This window comes from Sapajus apella, unplaced genomic scaffold (assembly GCF_009761245.1).
Source record: "Sapajus apella isolate SASKATOON/1434 unplaced genomic scaffold, GSC_monkey_1.0 scaffold7, whole genome shotgun sequence".
In the NCBI taxonomy this organism is placed as follows: Eukaryota; Metazoa; Chordata; class Mammalia; order Primates; family Cebidae; genus Sapajus; species Sapajus apella.
Genome location: NW_022436947.1, coordinates 29169780 through 29183317, shown reverse-complemented (window position 1 = coordinate 29183317; position 13538 = coordinate 29169780). Strand labels below are relative to the sequence as shown.

Genomic DNA, 13538 nt, shown 5'->3' with positions numbered 1-13538 from the left:
TAGTATCAAGAAACAACAAAGGGCTGGGTGCAGTGGTTCACGCCTGTAGTCACAGCACTTTGGAAGGCCAAGGCAGGAGGATCGCTTGGGCTCAGGAGTTCGAGACCGGTCTGGGAAACATGGTGAAAACTCATCTCTACAAAAAAATACAAAAAGTTAGCCAGGCGTGGTGTGTCATGCTCAGAAGTTCAGTGTGGCAGGGGTCAGGATTGGGTGAGGGAAGTGTTGGCAAGGAGGGTGGCTTGGTTTGTAAGCCAAGCTGAGAGGAAGGGGGAGTCAGGCAGTTCAGTTGTGGGTGGTGGTGGCCAATTAGAGCTTTATTTTGTAAGAACATAACTGGGAGAGTGGAAGATGGGCTATAGCGAGGAGACAGATGCTGGAGGGCCAATAAAGCTATCTAAGTGACTATGATAAGTATTGGTCTAAAAGCAGCAGCGATGGTAATGGGGAAAAGGGGCCAGAGGGTGAGTGAGAGTAAACACTGTTATTAAATGATATTAAATTTATAGGCGCAGGAGCCAACTTATGATGAGAGCAAGACCATGACTTCAGTTTGGGGCATGTTTGAGGTACTTCTAACACTGACTACTGTAGCCGGTGTCAAAGAGCCTGGTCTGGGGCTCAGGACTGAGGTCTGGGCTGGAGATGGACCATTTCAGAATCTTCAGTGATAAATGGTGTGAATGAAATCACACGGCAGAAACCTGTGGCAAAACATAAGGGGAGCAAAAGGAGCAGGAGAGCCTGAGCATATACGTGCTGGGACAAGAGAGGAGCCAACTAAAGTGACAGGGTGTGGGGTAGGCAAGGAGAAATAAGAAAGTGGTGATGGGGAATGACAGAGGAGTCTTTCAGAAGCAAAGAGGGGCAAGGCTGTCAAACGCAGTGACTCTTTAATAACATCTGGTACTAGTAAGCACTACTAGTAAGCACTCCCTATGGCAGGCCCTGCTCTGGGTGTTAAAATCCTTGGAAGTTAGGCAACTCACCCAAAGTCACTCAACTAGTTATTTAGGGAGGCCAGCATTTGAACTCACACAGGCTGGCTCTACAATGAATTCTTAATCACCATCCTAGGGATGGGACTTACTACAGGTCTTTAGGTGCGGCAGAAGAGTAATGCAAGTGGAAACCTGATTACAAATTTAATTTACAATTAAAAAGTAAAAAGAGAGAGAGACAAGGTGAGCTGGCAAGGATTGCCTATTTTTCTTCTTAAAGTTGTCTGAGAGTAAATGCAAGAAAGTCAATTAGTCAGGAACTTGACGGGTGGGGAGGAAGTGAGATTTTTTTTCTCTTTCTGATGGGAGAGTGCCATCACATGTGTCATTTGTTCCATATTCATCCATCATTTCATGTGGTTGGGTGGGGTTGAGAAATCCTCACTCTGCTGCTCCGGCCTCAACAGTAGGCATATAACCTGGGCCTTGTAAAAATCCAGCCTCAGCCTGGTGCAGCGGCACTGCTGGTAGTCCCAGCTACTCGGGAGGCTGATGCAGGAGGATCACTGAGGCCCAGGAGGTGAGTCCAACTGAGCAACATGTAACATAAACATCTCTAAACAAACAACCAAACCAAACCCAGCTTCATCCCTGGCCCCAAGGACTGGTTCATGATAGGCACATCACCCAGCAGGAGCAATCTGTGGCCCTGAGCAACATTCTAAAAAGGACTTTGAAAAGGGGAAATAGCCTTGAAGCTGATGGAAGCCATTTTCCTACAGAGTGGAAACAGCCTGAGAATACACAGAGGTCAAAATAAACACAGAACAAAGGAGAGCTGGGAAATGGCCAGCCCTGATGTGTTTCCTCTTGAAAATGGCCATCCCTGAAGCCAGATCCACTTGTGGGCTTCCTAGCTCCCAGAGACAATATATTTCTTTAACATGAGTTTAATTTGAATGTTTTGATCTTTGACTTTGTCAAATACAATCAGCAGAGCTCTGTTATACTAGTTAGAATGTGAGAACCTGTACCCTCTGTTAAGGCCCTCTGAACAGGGTCCTGCCTACCCTATGCAGACCAATATGGTGACAATGAGGAGATGGAAAGCTCTGTGCTAAGACCTTCATGAGCATGAATTCTGTTGGAATGTCTATCCTCCTGGAAAAGGTACCCTTGACAGAGGCCACTGGTCTGAACTACCTTCTAACTTGAAGATACCTAGAGGGCTTTGTATCAATTTCTCAACCACAGTCTGTGATGCTGTCTCAAGGCTGTCTCAGATATCTGCCTCCATTACGAACTGAATACTCTTGCCTTTGCCCTGCATCCTGAGTGCCCTAGGAGACCAAGGTCCTCATGATCTCTAGTGGCAACATGCTCGCCCCCTCCTTTAGCTGGTATAGACACAGCACCTTGGGGCATCTGGAAGGTCTCTCATTCTTAGGATTGGGTGCTCCCAAGAAACCTCACAACCATCAGAAAGTGCCGCTCTATCACAGGAGTGTCTGATTTTACCTTGGCTTGAGTGTCAGTATGAGTTAAAGTCGTTAGACAAAGTGCCTTGAGCGTCTAGCCAGAAATACGGCTCCGGACACAACCCACAGACTTGTGCCCATCTAAAAGTCCCTTTATATCACTGAAGTCACACAATCCTTTCCTCTCTCTTAAGTTACTTGTTTCTAACTAAAACAAGACACACTGCTAGTTCTCTGCAGTACACTGCAGCTTTGCAACTTTTCCTTTTTACGTTTTTCTACTGCTACTTCTGTGAACAGAAAAGTTCTGCTTTTAGTAGTTGGGAGTAAGATATATTCTGTAGCCAAATTTTAGTCTCGATATTATCCCATCAGCAAAAAAATAGCCATTCAGTTTCTACATTCTGTTAAGTCACCTATAGTGTTTCCTATTAAAACGATACTTAATTAGTAATGGGATTTTAAGTTTGGAAGTTAACCAGAACCATTTTTTTAAGGGTAAGTGCTTTAGCATGGGCTGTACTAGCAAGCAATCTAGCACATTGCCTCCGCTAAAGAATCCTTGCCCAAATGTGACATAGTCTTTCCAAGATCCATTTTTCAGAAAGCCAGGCAAATCACAAATTTAGGAAGTCAAAGGGGAAATCACACAAGGCGGATAAGCATGCTTAGTCCCATCACTTAGTTCATCAGGATCATGCCTTCAACTGTGGGCGGCACATTTAATATGATGCTGGGATCCAAAAACCAGAAAGGGAAAACAGTTGGAGAACACTCTGTCTTCTCCACTCTGGGTCAAAACCAGGAAAAGAAGAAGACTAAAACAATGCTTTTACTCTTCCTTCTTTTTCTAAATTGGTAATAAATTATCTTCAGCTTACACCCTCTGAAGTGCACTCTAAAACACTGGAACTTCCTTAACCTCAGAACTTTAAAAAGAAAAGCAGCTCATTTTCTTTTGCACAATGACATGGCATTTTTACCAAACCTTTGCAAATGTTATAAGATCAACCCAGTTGTTTTATAAATCTTATTGGGCAGGCCCAGGGCAAATAGTTCCCCAAAATTCAAAAAAGCAACTTCCAGGGGAACCATCTAAAAATCCCCCTTATTTGGGGCCCCTTCAAGTTCCCTTCTAATTACAGAACTGTAGGCAAGTAAAGGAAAACTTAGGCCAATTTTCTAAAGACCCAAATAGGTGTATAGAAGTTTTCCAAAATTTAACTCAAATATTTTGCCTTACATGGAAGGATGTTATATTGCTCCTAAACCAGACCCTAATGGCAGCTAAAAAGCAAGCAGCTCTGCAAGCAGCAAAGAATTTTGGAGGTAAGCAATATATCTCCTACAATACACCAAAAGGGGAGAAAGCAAGTAAGAAAAGCAAAAAAAAAAAAAAGAAAGAAAGAAAGAAAGAAATTAGACACATCATCCCCAATTGGGAGAGAAGCAATTCCTATAAACAACTCTGATTGAAACCCTGATAACTCAGGAAACAAATGAAAAAACAAACAAACAAACACTTTTTAATATGCATTTTAGAAGGCCTATGGAAAACCAGGGCCAACAATTACTCTAACCTGTCTATAATAGACCAAAAGCCAGATAAGAATCCTGTAGCTTTAATGATAAGGTTGAGAAAGGCACTAATAGAATACACCTCCTTATTCCCTAATTCAATCAAGGGACGGCTCATTCTAAAAAACAAGTTTATTACATAGGCAGCTTTCAATATTGGAAACAAACTACAAAAGCAAGCTATAGGACCAGATAGTACCTTAGAAAACCTCCTAACGTCTTTTATAATAGGGACAAGAAGGAGGCCCAAAGGGAAAGAAAAACTCAGGAGTAGGACAAAGGCTCTAGTGGCAGCTTTGCAGGATTGCAAAGTCCGGGATCTCCGAGGTGCATTTGTTAGTTGCTATCAGTGGGGCAAGCCAGGGCATTTTAAAAAGGAATGCCAGGCAGCAAGAAAAAATCATCTCAACCCTGTCCAGCCTGTGGCGGAGACCACAGGAGACAGAACTGCCCCCAGAGGTGGAGGTCACTGGATTCAGGACCAGTCTCACAGAAGGTCCAGCAGGACTGATGGATCCTGGGGCTCAAGCCCTGGCTCCAAGTGGCTCAAACTGCCATTATAGAATAGAGCCCTGGGTAATTCTGAAAATGAAAGAAAGGAAAGTAAACCTTCTAAACACCACAGCCAGTCTCTCTCTTTTCTCCCCTTGAATCCGGGCCTCTCCTCTTCCCATAGCAAGACCATAAGGTGTGTCTCAGGAAAAACTCTAATCCAATATTTTTCTCAACCTCAGTTGCAGTTAGGAGGACCTATTATTTACACATGCTTCTAAGCCATTGTTATAATAGCTCTACTGGTCAAAAAAGCCTCCAAGTTAACCCTAGGAAATAATTTAACTGTTTGTACCCCACATAATGTGACACAATTACCGTTATCTAGAAAAAGCTCTTAGCCAACGACCAGTAAAACAAGAAATACATAAGGCAGGATAAGCAGTAGTCACTCTAAATAATGTCTCTCCCCAGCCACAGCACTCAATTCGCTAAGCTAATAGCGCTTACATGAGCACTTGAATTAAGCAAAGGAAAGGTAGCTAACATTTATACTAACCCCAAGTATGCTTTCCTAATTTTCCATGCTCATGCTGCCACTTGAAAGGAAAGACATTCTCTTACCACGAATGATTCTCCTGTAAAATATCACCAGAAAATTAATAGGTTATTATCCTCAGCCTTTCTTCCACAAGAAATAGCAAGAATGCATTGCAGGAATACCAAAAAGAAACAAGTGAGGTTGCCAAAGGCAATAAATTAGCTAATCAGGCAGCTAAGTCAAAGGCAAGGAAGCCTCAAGGCATCAACATACTTCAAACCCCTTCTAATACAGGAAGGCTCCATAAAAGAAATTAAACTTCAATATTCCCCACAGAAATAAAGTAAGCCACGTCTCAAGGGCATACTTTCCAGCCTTCAGAATTGCAATGGTCAAATAATGGCAAACTCCATTTGCCAGCCTCCAGCCAATGGAAAGTCCTTAAAATCCTTCACCAAGCTTTTCACTTGGGAAAGAATAAAACTTATTGATATGCTCAGATATTGTTTTCTGGCAGAAAACCTCTAAATTGTTTAAGCATGTAACCTCTCTATCACTTCCAACAAAATTTGACACAACTAGCAGAAGCCCAACCCCCAGAAAATAAAGCCACCCTTATTCAACCCAGGACATTTATTATTAGCAAAAACTCTCATCTCTCTCTCCTTCCCTAAGCCAACCTGGAAAGGGCCCCACACTGCTTTTCTTTCAACACCCTTGGCAATAAAAGTTATAGAAATCAACTTCTGCATACATCACACTCAAGTCAAAGCCTAAAAAGCTAAGGGAGCAACCCCTGACAGCCCAAAGGAACATCCTAAATGTCAATGTAAAGAAATAAAAAATCTTAAGCTAAAACGCATAAAAAATAAGTAACTGAGGGCTACTCATCTTAATCCCACTCCTACCTCACCAGATATGTTTCATTATTTCTACCCTTTCCTCTCAAAGTTCAACACCAAATAGTAAAACTTCTTTTCAACTCACATTTGCAAGAAAATTTTTATTACACATGGGATTTTTTATAACTTATAAATACACAAAGGAGAATATTATATCTTGGCAAGTAAAAAAATAATTTTAAACAGAAATTATTTACTATACTGCTCTTGTGGGAATTGTTATAGTCCTGCTACCATTTGCAATAAAACTATACACTGTGGCACCCACAATGTGAAATTCTGGTTGTAAAACTCAAATTGCTGTAACATTATGCCTGACTGTCATCCTTATAACAGGATTAACAATTGCAGGAAAGACTTAAGGTTTCTTTGCGTATAGCAAAAGTAATAGTTACAGATAAAAAGTATAAAAGTTTTACTATTATTAAGTTTAACAGGACATTTTACTAGAGGTGAATACAATGCACTTTAAGATAGGAAAAGAAGGTTATTAAAAAAAAGATTTTATATACAGAAAAATTTTCTATGGTAAATAGTTGTCCTAAAAAAAAAATAACTGGGGTTGCTTAATGAAAAGATGTGTAGAACAAGTCAGAAAGTTTAAGTATGTTGTAGGGTCTGTAGAAGTTATAAAAAATGTAATAATTAAAGAAAAGAAATTATCAAAATTAATGCTAAAGTTATTTTAGCAAACCAATAACATATCTCTCCCAATCAGCTTTCAAGTTATAAAAATAGCCTAAGCCTAAAGTTACTCTCTAATGGCAAGTCAAGGGGGAAATACATGCTTTTCCTCCAGAAAAATGTTACTTTTATATTAATGTTTCTGGTAATGTACAGTGACATCTAGTAAAGGCAAACAAGTTTTGCCATCCATTGGTGTAACAAACAGGTGTCAGTTATGGTCTATAGGACTCCCACTAATGGTGGTAATCTTCATGCTCATATTCTAACCCTCTATGTTAAACCTTCTTGTAAAATTTATCTTTTCTAGCCTAAAGGTAATCAAACTCCAAACACTGGAGTTGTGCTACGAACAAAGCCAAACATAGTTACCCCATTCTTCCCAAAACCCTTAAATCAGCCTCATGAGAAGGCCCAACTGCTGTTCCCCTACATGACACCCCTTTTCAACAGGAAGCAGCCAGAAAGAATCATCATCCAACACCCTCTAAGAGCAGTGAGGTTTACTTCTCTTTAAAGGGGAAGTAATACATGAGTTATTAAGAAATAACTTTTAGGCAGATAGTAATGGTAAAGGTTATTGGTGAACATTTTCTTGTAATTAAAACAACTGCCCAAAACATTTCTTCTCTAACAGAAAAGGTGGCTTAAAGAGCCAGGCTGGCAAGCTTTGATATGCAAATGCCAGCAATTAAAAACCAGGCCCATCTGACATGGCAAATATGGCAATTCCTGCCTTCTCCTTGTCACTACCTGTGCCAAGTGTCATGGCCACCTCTGGATAACACCATGTGTTCAGAACATCATGGCAACCCACATTTGCATATTAAAGAACTAAGGTGGGAGGGCCAGGTTTTTCATGGGCTATGTGAATGACACACCTGGTCAAACCAATACCCTGGGCCCATGCAAATCAAACACTGCCTCCTCTAGCCTCTGATATAACCAACCATTTTCCTGCTGCTCATGGGGTCTGTCTTTGTTTCAAGCCTCCCCCCTCTGTCTCTGTACAGGGGAGCTGTTTTCTTTTTTCTTCTTTCTTACCTATTAAACCTTTTGCTCCTTAAAACCACTCCACGTGTATCTGTGTCATTTTATCTACATTGGCGCAAGACCAAAAAGCCTGGTGTTCTTCCATTCATTGGAGCCGTATCATCACTATCTCTAAATTATTAATCCATACCCATTATATATGAAAGAAACTTGGCTCATAACTCCTTTTACATTCCCACCTTTATTTTTGACCTAGATCTTCCTTTGTTTTTCCCAAAGGACTGCTTAGTTTTCCTCATCAGAGCAAGAACACCTCAAAAGAAACTTTTCTATTAATCTAATTGTATATTTACATCCAAAAGAATAAATGCTTTCAAGACTGACAAACTCAATGAAATATAAATTCATTGCTCTCCCTGTATTTTCCTCATTCTATCAACATATACAATTCCAGCTGGTAACTAGCAGCTATCAGTTGCAATTCCTTCACTCAATTATTTTTGTCAGGGTAGAAAACTGATGCAACCTGAACTCAAATCACTCTTACTGTCATTTAAAATAGCCTAAACCCACTGAACATCTTATTAAGATGTCCTGGGAACTGAGGGGGTAGAAAGAGAAAAGGAGGCAGAAAATTTCTGTTGGGACAAAGGCTCACAAGCCCTGAGATGAACAGGTCTTACATTTGTTCCATAACCCTGCCCCAGGAGATGGCCACAGGGACTCAAAGTCCAGCCACAGAGCCTGTGCCCCAGCAGAGCCCCAGCTGTGCCCTCTCTGCTGCCTTGACACTGTGTAAGACATGAACCGCTGCACAGCTTTTGGGTGTGTGTGGGAAAAGGAGGATGGAAGAGAGAGGAAATACAAAATGAAAATACATTTCCTGGCAGCCTGAATAGTTCTCCCATGCTTGAGTTGGTAGATGAGATTCAGAGCTTCTATGTTACTATCTTAGTCGTTTTGTAGCCTGGCATCTCTTGGCCTTTCTAATAAAGACCATATTAGCATGCATTTGTATGAGTACTTTTGAATCTTTTAAAAAAAATCTCTTCCACTTATGGATATGATCAAATTTTCTTCTGAAAAATTTTGTTTTTACTATGAAAAATTTCAAAGGTACATAAAACTAGAGAAAATAGTTAAAAATGAAAGAAATTCCCATATATACATCATCTGGCTTCAATAACTATCAAAACTCTTGTCCTCATTTTACCTAAGACATCAACTATTTCTTTTTCTAGAGTACTTTAAAGCAGGTCTGAGACATTGTATAAGTCTACTTGTACACACATCATTAAGCATTTTTAACAGATAGGACTTCTTACAAATACAGATTCAGAATGCCTTTATCACACTTAACAAAGACAAATAATAATTCCTTAAATTAATTTAAAACCCAGCCTATATTAAAATTTCCTTTGATAGTTTTAAAATATGTCATTTATAGCTGGTTTCTTACAATCACAATTCAAACAAGGTCCATATACTACATTCTGTAGCCTGATTTTTCCATTAACAGTAAGAAGGTCAGAGAAGCCACACCTATATTTAAGTCATTGTGCAGGAATGCATGAGAATAGCCTTATTTGCTGAAAACACACTTTTGGAACATGGAATCTGCAAACCTGAACAGGCTCTCCAACCACAGAAAATTAATTCCTACTGAACCAGCAAAGCAATTTTGAACTATGTACAGCAACAGCAAAATAAACTTCATTTAAATGATTTCTTTTTAAACCACGGATTTAGTATACTTTCTCCATCTCTAATTGTTGGCCACATGGTCTTGTTTTGAAGTATTTAGGGCACCTGCTACTTGGGCTGCTGGAGTTTTATATTTATGCACACAGAGCAGCCTGCAAGGAAAGTATTGATTTTTTTTCTACAGCAGTTACAAGAGACTGTGTTTGCAAATGTGGAACAAAGAGCCCACTTTATATTTAGTAAGAATGTTAGTTCATTTTAAAATAGAAAAACTTAACCTTCAAGAAAGATAAAAGCCAAAGCTGGAACATACTGGTAAAGACTAACCTTTTTCTCTGTTCTTGGAAGTAGGATTGCTGGATCATATGGTAATTCTATTGTTATTTTTTTTGAGGGAACTCCCCCCTCCCCACTGTTATCCATAGCTGCTGTAACATTTTACCCACAGATGGGTAAAGTTTTGGGGGAAAATATTTGACTTCCCCCACCACAGCTCTTGATAACACATTTTTTAGTCCTTCAACTTAGAAAATGAAACTGCTGAGGAATATCATATTTAAGAAAAGGTGTTTACTTATTACTAGTTGGCCTCTATGCTCCAGAAAGAAATTATTTCACCAAAACCACAATGAGATACCACCTCACATCCATTAGGATGATCACTATCAAAAAATCAGGAAATGACAAATGCTGGAGAGAAAATGGGGAAACTAGAATGTGTGTGCTCTGTTGGTGAGAATGTAAAATGTTACAGCAGCTATGGATAACAGTGGGGAGGGGGGAGTTCCCTCAAAAAAAATAACAATAGAATTACCATATGATCCAGCAATTTCACTTCTGGCTATATACCCAAAAGTAGTGAAAGCCAGATCTCAGAGTATTTGTACGCTCACTTTCATAGCAGCATGATTCACAATAGACAAAAGGCAAAAGCAACCCAAATGTTCACTGAGGAATGAATGAATAAAGAAAATGTGGTATATCCATACAACAGCTTATTATTCGGCCTTAAAAAGGAAAATTTGGATACATTACAACATGAATGAATCTTGAGGATGATCTGCTAAGTAAAATAAGCCAGTTACAAAAGGACAAATTCTGTATGATTCCACTTATGTGAGGTACCCAAAGTAGTTAAATTCATACAGACAGAAAGTAGAATGGTGGTACCAGGGCTGGGGAGACAGGGGAATGGGAAGTTATTGTTAATTGGGTATAGAGTTTCAGTTTTACAAGATGAAAAGAGTTCTAGAGATGGATGGTAGTGATAGTTGCATTGCAATGTGAATATACTTAATATCTTAATATCACTGAGCTGTGCCATGAAAAATGGTTAAGATGTACTTTTACTTTTATTTTCGTTTTTGAGACAGAGTCTTGCTGTATCCCCCATACTGGGGTGTAATGGTGCAATCCTGGCTCACTGCAACTTCTGCCTCCCAGGTTCAAGTGATTCTCCTGCCTCAGCCTCACAAGTAGCTAGGATTACAGGCATATGCCACCATACTCAGCTAATTTTTATATTTTTAGTAGGAACAGAGTTTCATCATGTTTGCCAGGCTGATCTTAAACTCCTGACCTCATGTGATCCACCCGCCTCAGCCTCCCAAAGTGCTGGGATTACAAGTGTGAGCCACCACACCCAGCCAACATGTACATTTTATATGTATTTTACTACAATTTAAAAATACTTTAAAACTAAATTTTAATTATATGAGTGGCATGATGTGTTCAGTCCTCTGTATGCACTGGAGATAGGCAGCATGACTCAAAGTTCCAGGCAAGAGCTCAAAGCCTTTCTGTCCCCAGGAACCACTGCTGTCTCACGGGAAAGAAAAGAAACCTTGCCTTGTTGGCCTGTGGAATTTTTTTTTAAACTTTAGACAACAAAACCTTTTGATTTTGTTTCTATGTTCCAAACCAGACTTCACAGAACTAGGGCTGAAGCATGAACTAGCAGAGCCATGGATTCATTCCTGTTGACATAAAAATGGGTGCTCATGGCCCTGCTTGCAAAAACTCCAAGACTGAGGGGAGAGCAGAAGAGAATTTAGAATTCGCTTCTCCCAGTTGTATGAGCTACAAATATACTAAAGGATTCAAATATTTACTTATTCAGAACAAAGGTTAAACTTTCTGTATGTAAATAATCATTATAAAAGCACTTTTAATACTACAGATAAGTTGTTATGTAATTTTAGAATTATAAAATATATTAAGCACACACAACTAAATGTCTATTAGTCAGATGATTAATGGTTAAAAATAACGCTGAAAACTAAGCAGTTCTAGGTCTCATAGGGTTGAAAGATTGCTCACAGGTTGCAAAGGGATATAACGATCAGATTTTAAAATACTACAGCTTTTAGTTTAAAAACTGACAAGTCACTGAAGTACATGTGTCTTCCCCCCCACCGTCGTCAGTGGAATGGAAAAAAACAACATGTTTCTAGCATATGGAAGAATTTAACTTCTGAGGTAAAGATCAATGACCAAATCTGATGTAAAAGTATTATCCAGTAAAATGTGCATTTCTAAATTAGATCAACTAGGCAGTTTCAAGTGGATAAAAGTATATTAACTGTCCTTGGGCATTTCCTCCCTTCATCCTAGTTTCTAAAAGTTGGTGCGTTTTGTATCTATTAAAAATATTGAGGATATTGCCTGGGCACAGTGGCTCATGCCTGTAATCCCAGCACTTTGGGAGGTCGAGGCGGGCGGATCACAAGGTCAGGAGTTCAAGACCAGACTGGCCAACATGGTGAAACCCCATCTCTACTAAAAAATACAAAAATGAGCTGGGCATGGTGGCTCGTGCCTGTAATCCCAGCTGCTTAGGGGGCTGAGGTAGGAGAACTGCTTGAACCAGGACCCAAGAGGTGGAGATTGCAGTGAGCCGAGATTGTGCCACTGCACTCCAGCCTGGGTTTCAGACCAAAAATCAAAAAAAAAAAAAAAATATATATATATATATATATATATGATACTGATTTATGAATTCATAAAAGCTTATTAGCTTTATTAAAACATGATGATATTGTCTTTGTCAAGCTTTCTCATAGTTCCAATTAAATTGGGCAAAAAGTTTAAAATATAAGATTTTAAAATTAAGATTTTAACGGGTGTGGACCATTTTTTCTTATGCCCTCCAAAACACTTGCATATAGCCAGTGCTTCATAAACTTAGTCATATGAATTGTTACATTAAAACATGGCAAATTTATAATTACCTAAATTCTCTTTTAGCATTCAAATTCTCAACATGCCATATTTATAAGTAAACCAAATGATAACTAATGCATTTTGATATTCCTAAGTAACAAGCTGATTTAAGGCCTATAAGGGTATCAAAAAATCACCCTGAATACTTAATTCTTCTTCTCATTTTATAAAAATATATGTTGGAAGAGAGGCTTTATCATTTCTGAATATTTTCTAATTCTAGCTATCATACAATAGCAACAAACTTTAAAATTCACCTAATATTTGGGAAGTCTCTGCAGTCAGGACACAACTCTAGGGAAATAATGCAGCAACCAAGGAATGAAGTGAAAATTTACACTGACCTTATGCCTGAACCATGTCATGCTGTCATGCTGGGAATCTGTAAGTCAAGTATAAGGGAGGAAACTTTTTTTTTTGAGACTGAGTCTCACTCTATTGCCAGGCTGGAGGGGAGGTGCCTTTTCTAACAGAGTCCCAGGATTGTGCTGAGCTAGTCTTTAGGGCTGGAACAACAAAGAAAGAGGACAAACTAAAGCAGTGCTTTTCAGTTTTTAGCTAAGTACATAAGAATCACCTGGAGAACTCACTAAGACAGATTGCTGTGCCCCAATCCCAGAGATTCTGTTTCAGTAGGTCTAAGGTAGAGCGAGAGATTTTGCATTTCTTACAAGCTTCCAAGTATGCTGATGCTAGAGTGTGACAAAATACTGCAATATAGGGATTGATATGCTTCAGAAGTTTTCCATATTCTCTAGATCTCAGACAAAAGAGAAAAAATTTAACATAAAAACCAGAGAGGCAGAAATAGTTTCATTTTAGAAGAAAGACAAAATAGAGGATGAAAGTTTATGAAGTATACAATGACATGTTTAGGGAGATTAAAAGTGACAGCTTTATTTAGCAGCCCAAGGGTCATGGGTCTAAGTGCATAGCTGTTATGTTTTGGATATAGATTTATGTGGAAATAACCATAGATGGCAAAGCTGACAAGTATCTAGAA

General features: G+C 39.2%; 1 protein-coding gene and 1 long non-coding RNA gene across 5 annotated transcripts in view; both read right to left on the bottom strand.

Moving 5' to 3' along the window:
- The window catches only part of DOCK4 (dedicator of cytokinesis 4), a 483746-nt gene that overhangs the window by 67449 nt on the left and 402759 nt on the right, over positions 1 to 13538 (bottom strand). The gene's annotated exons all lie outside the window — the stretch shown is intronic.
- Positions 2693 to 10279, bottom strand: LOC116549966. Its single transcript, XR_004268179.1, has 2 exons — positions 9756 to 10279; positions 2693 to 9669 (listed from the first exon to the last, which is right to left on the bottom strand). It is a non-coding gene; the product is annotated as an uncharacterized LOC116549966 (long non-coding RNA).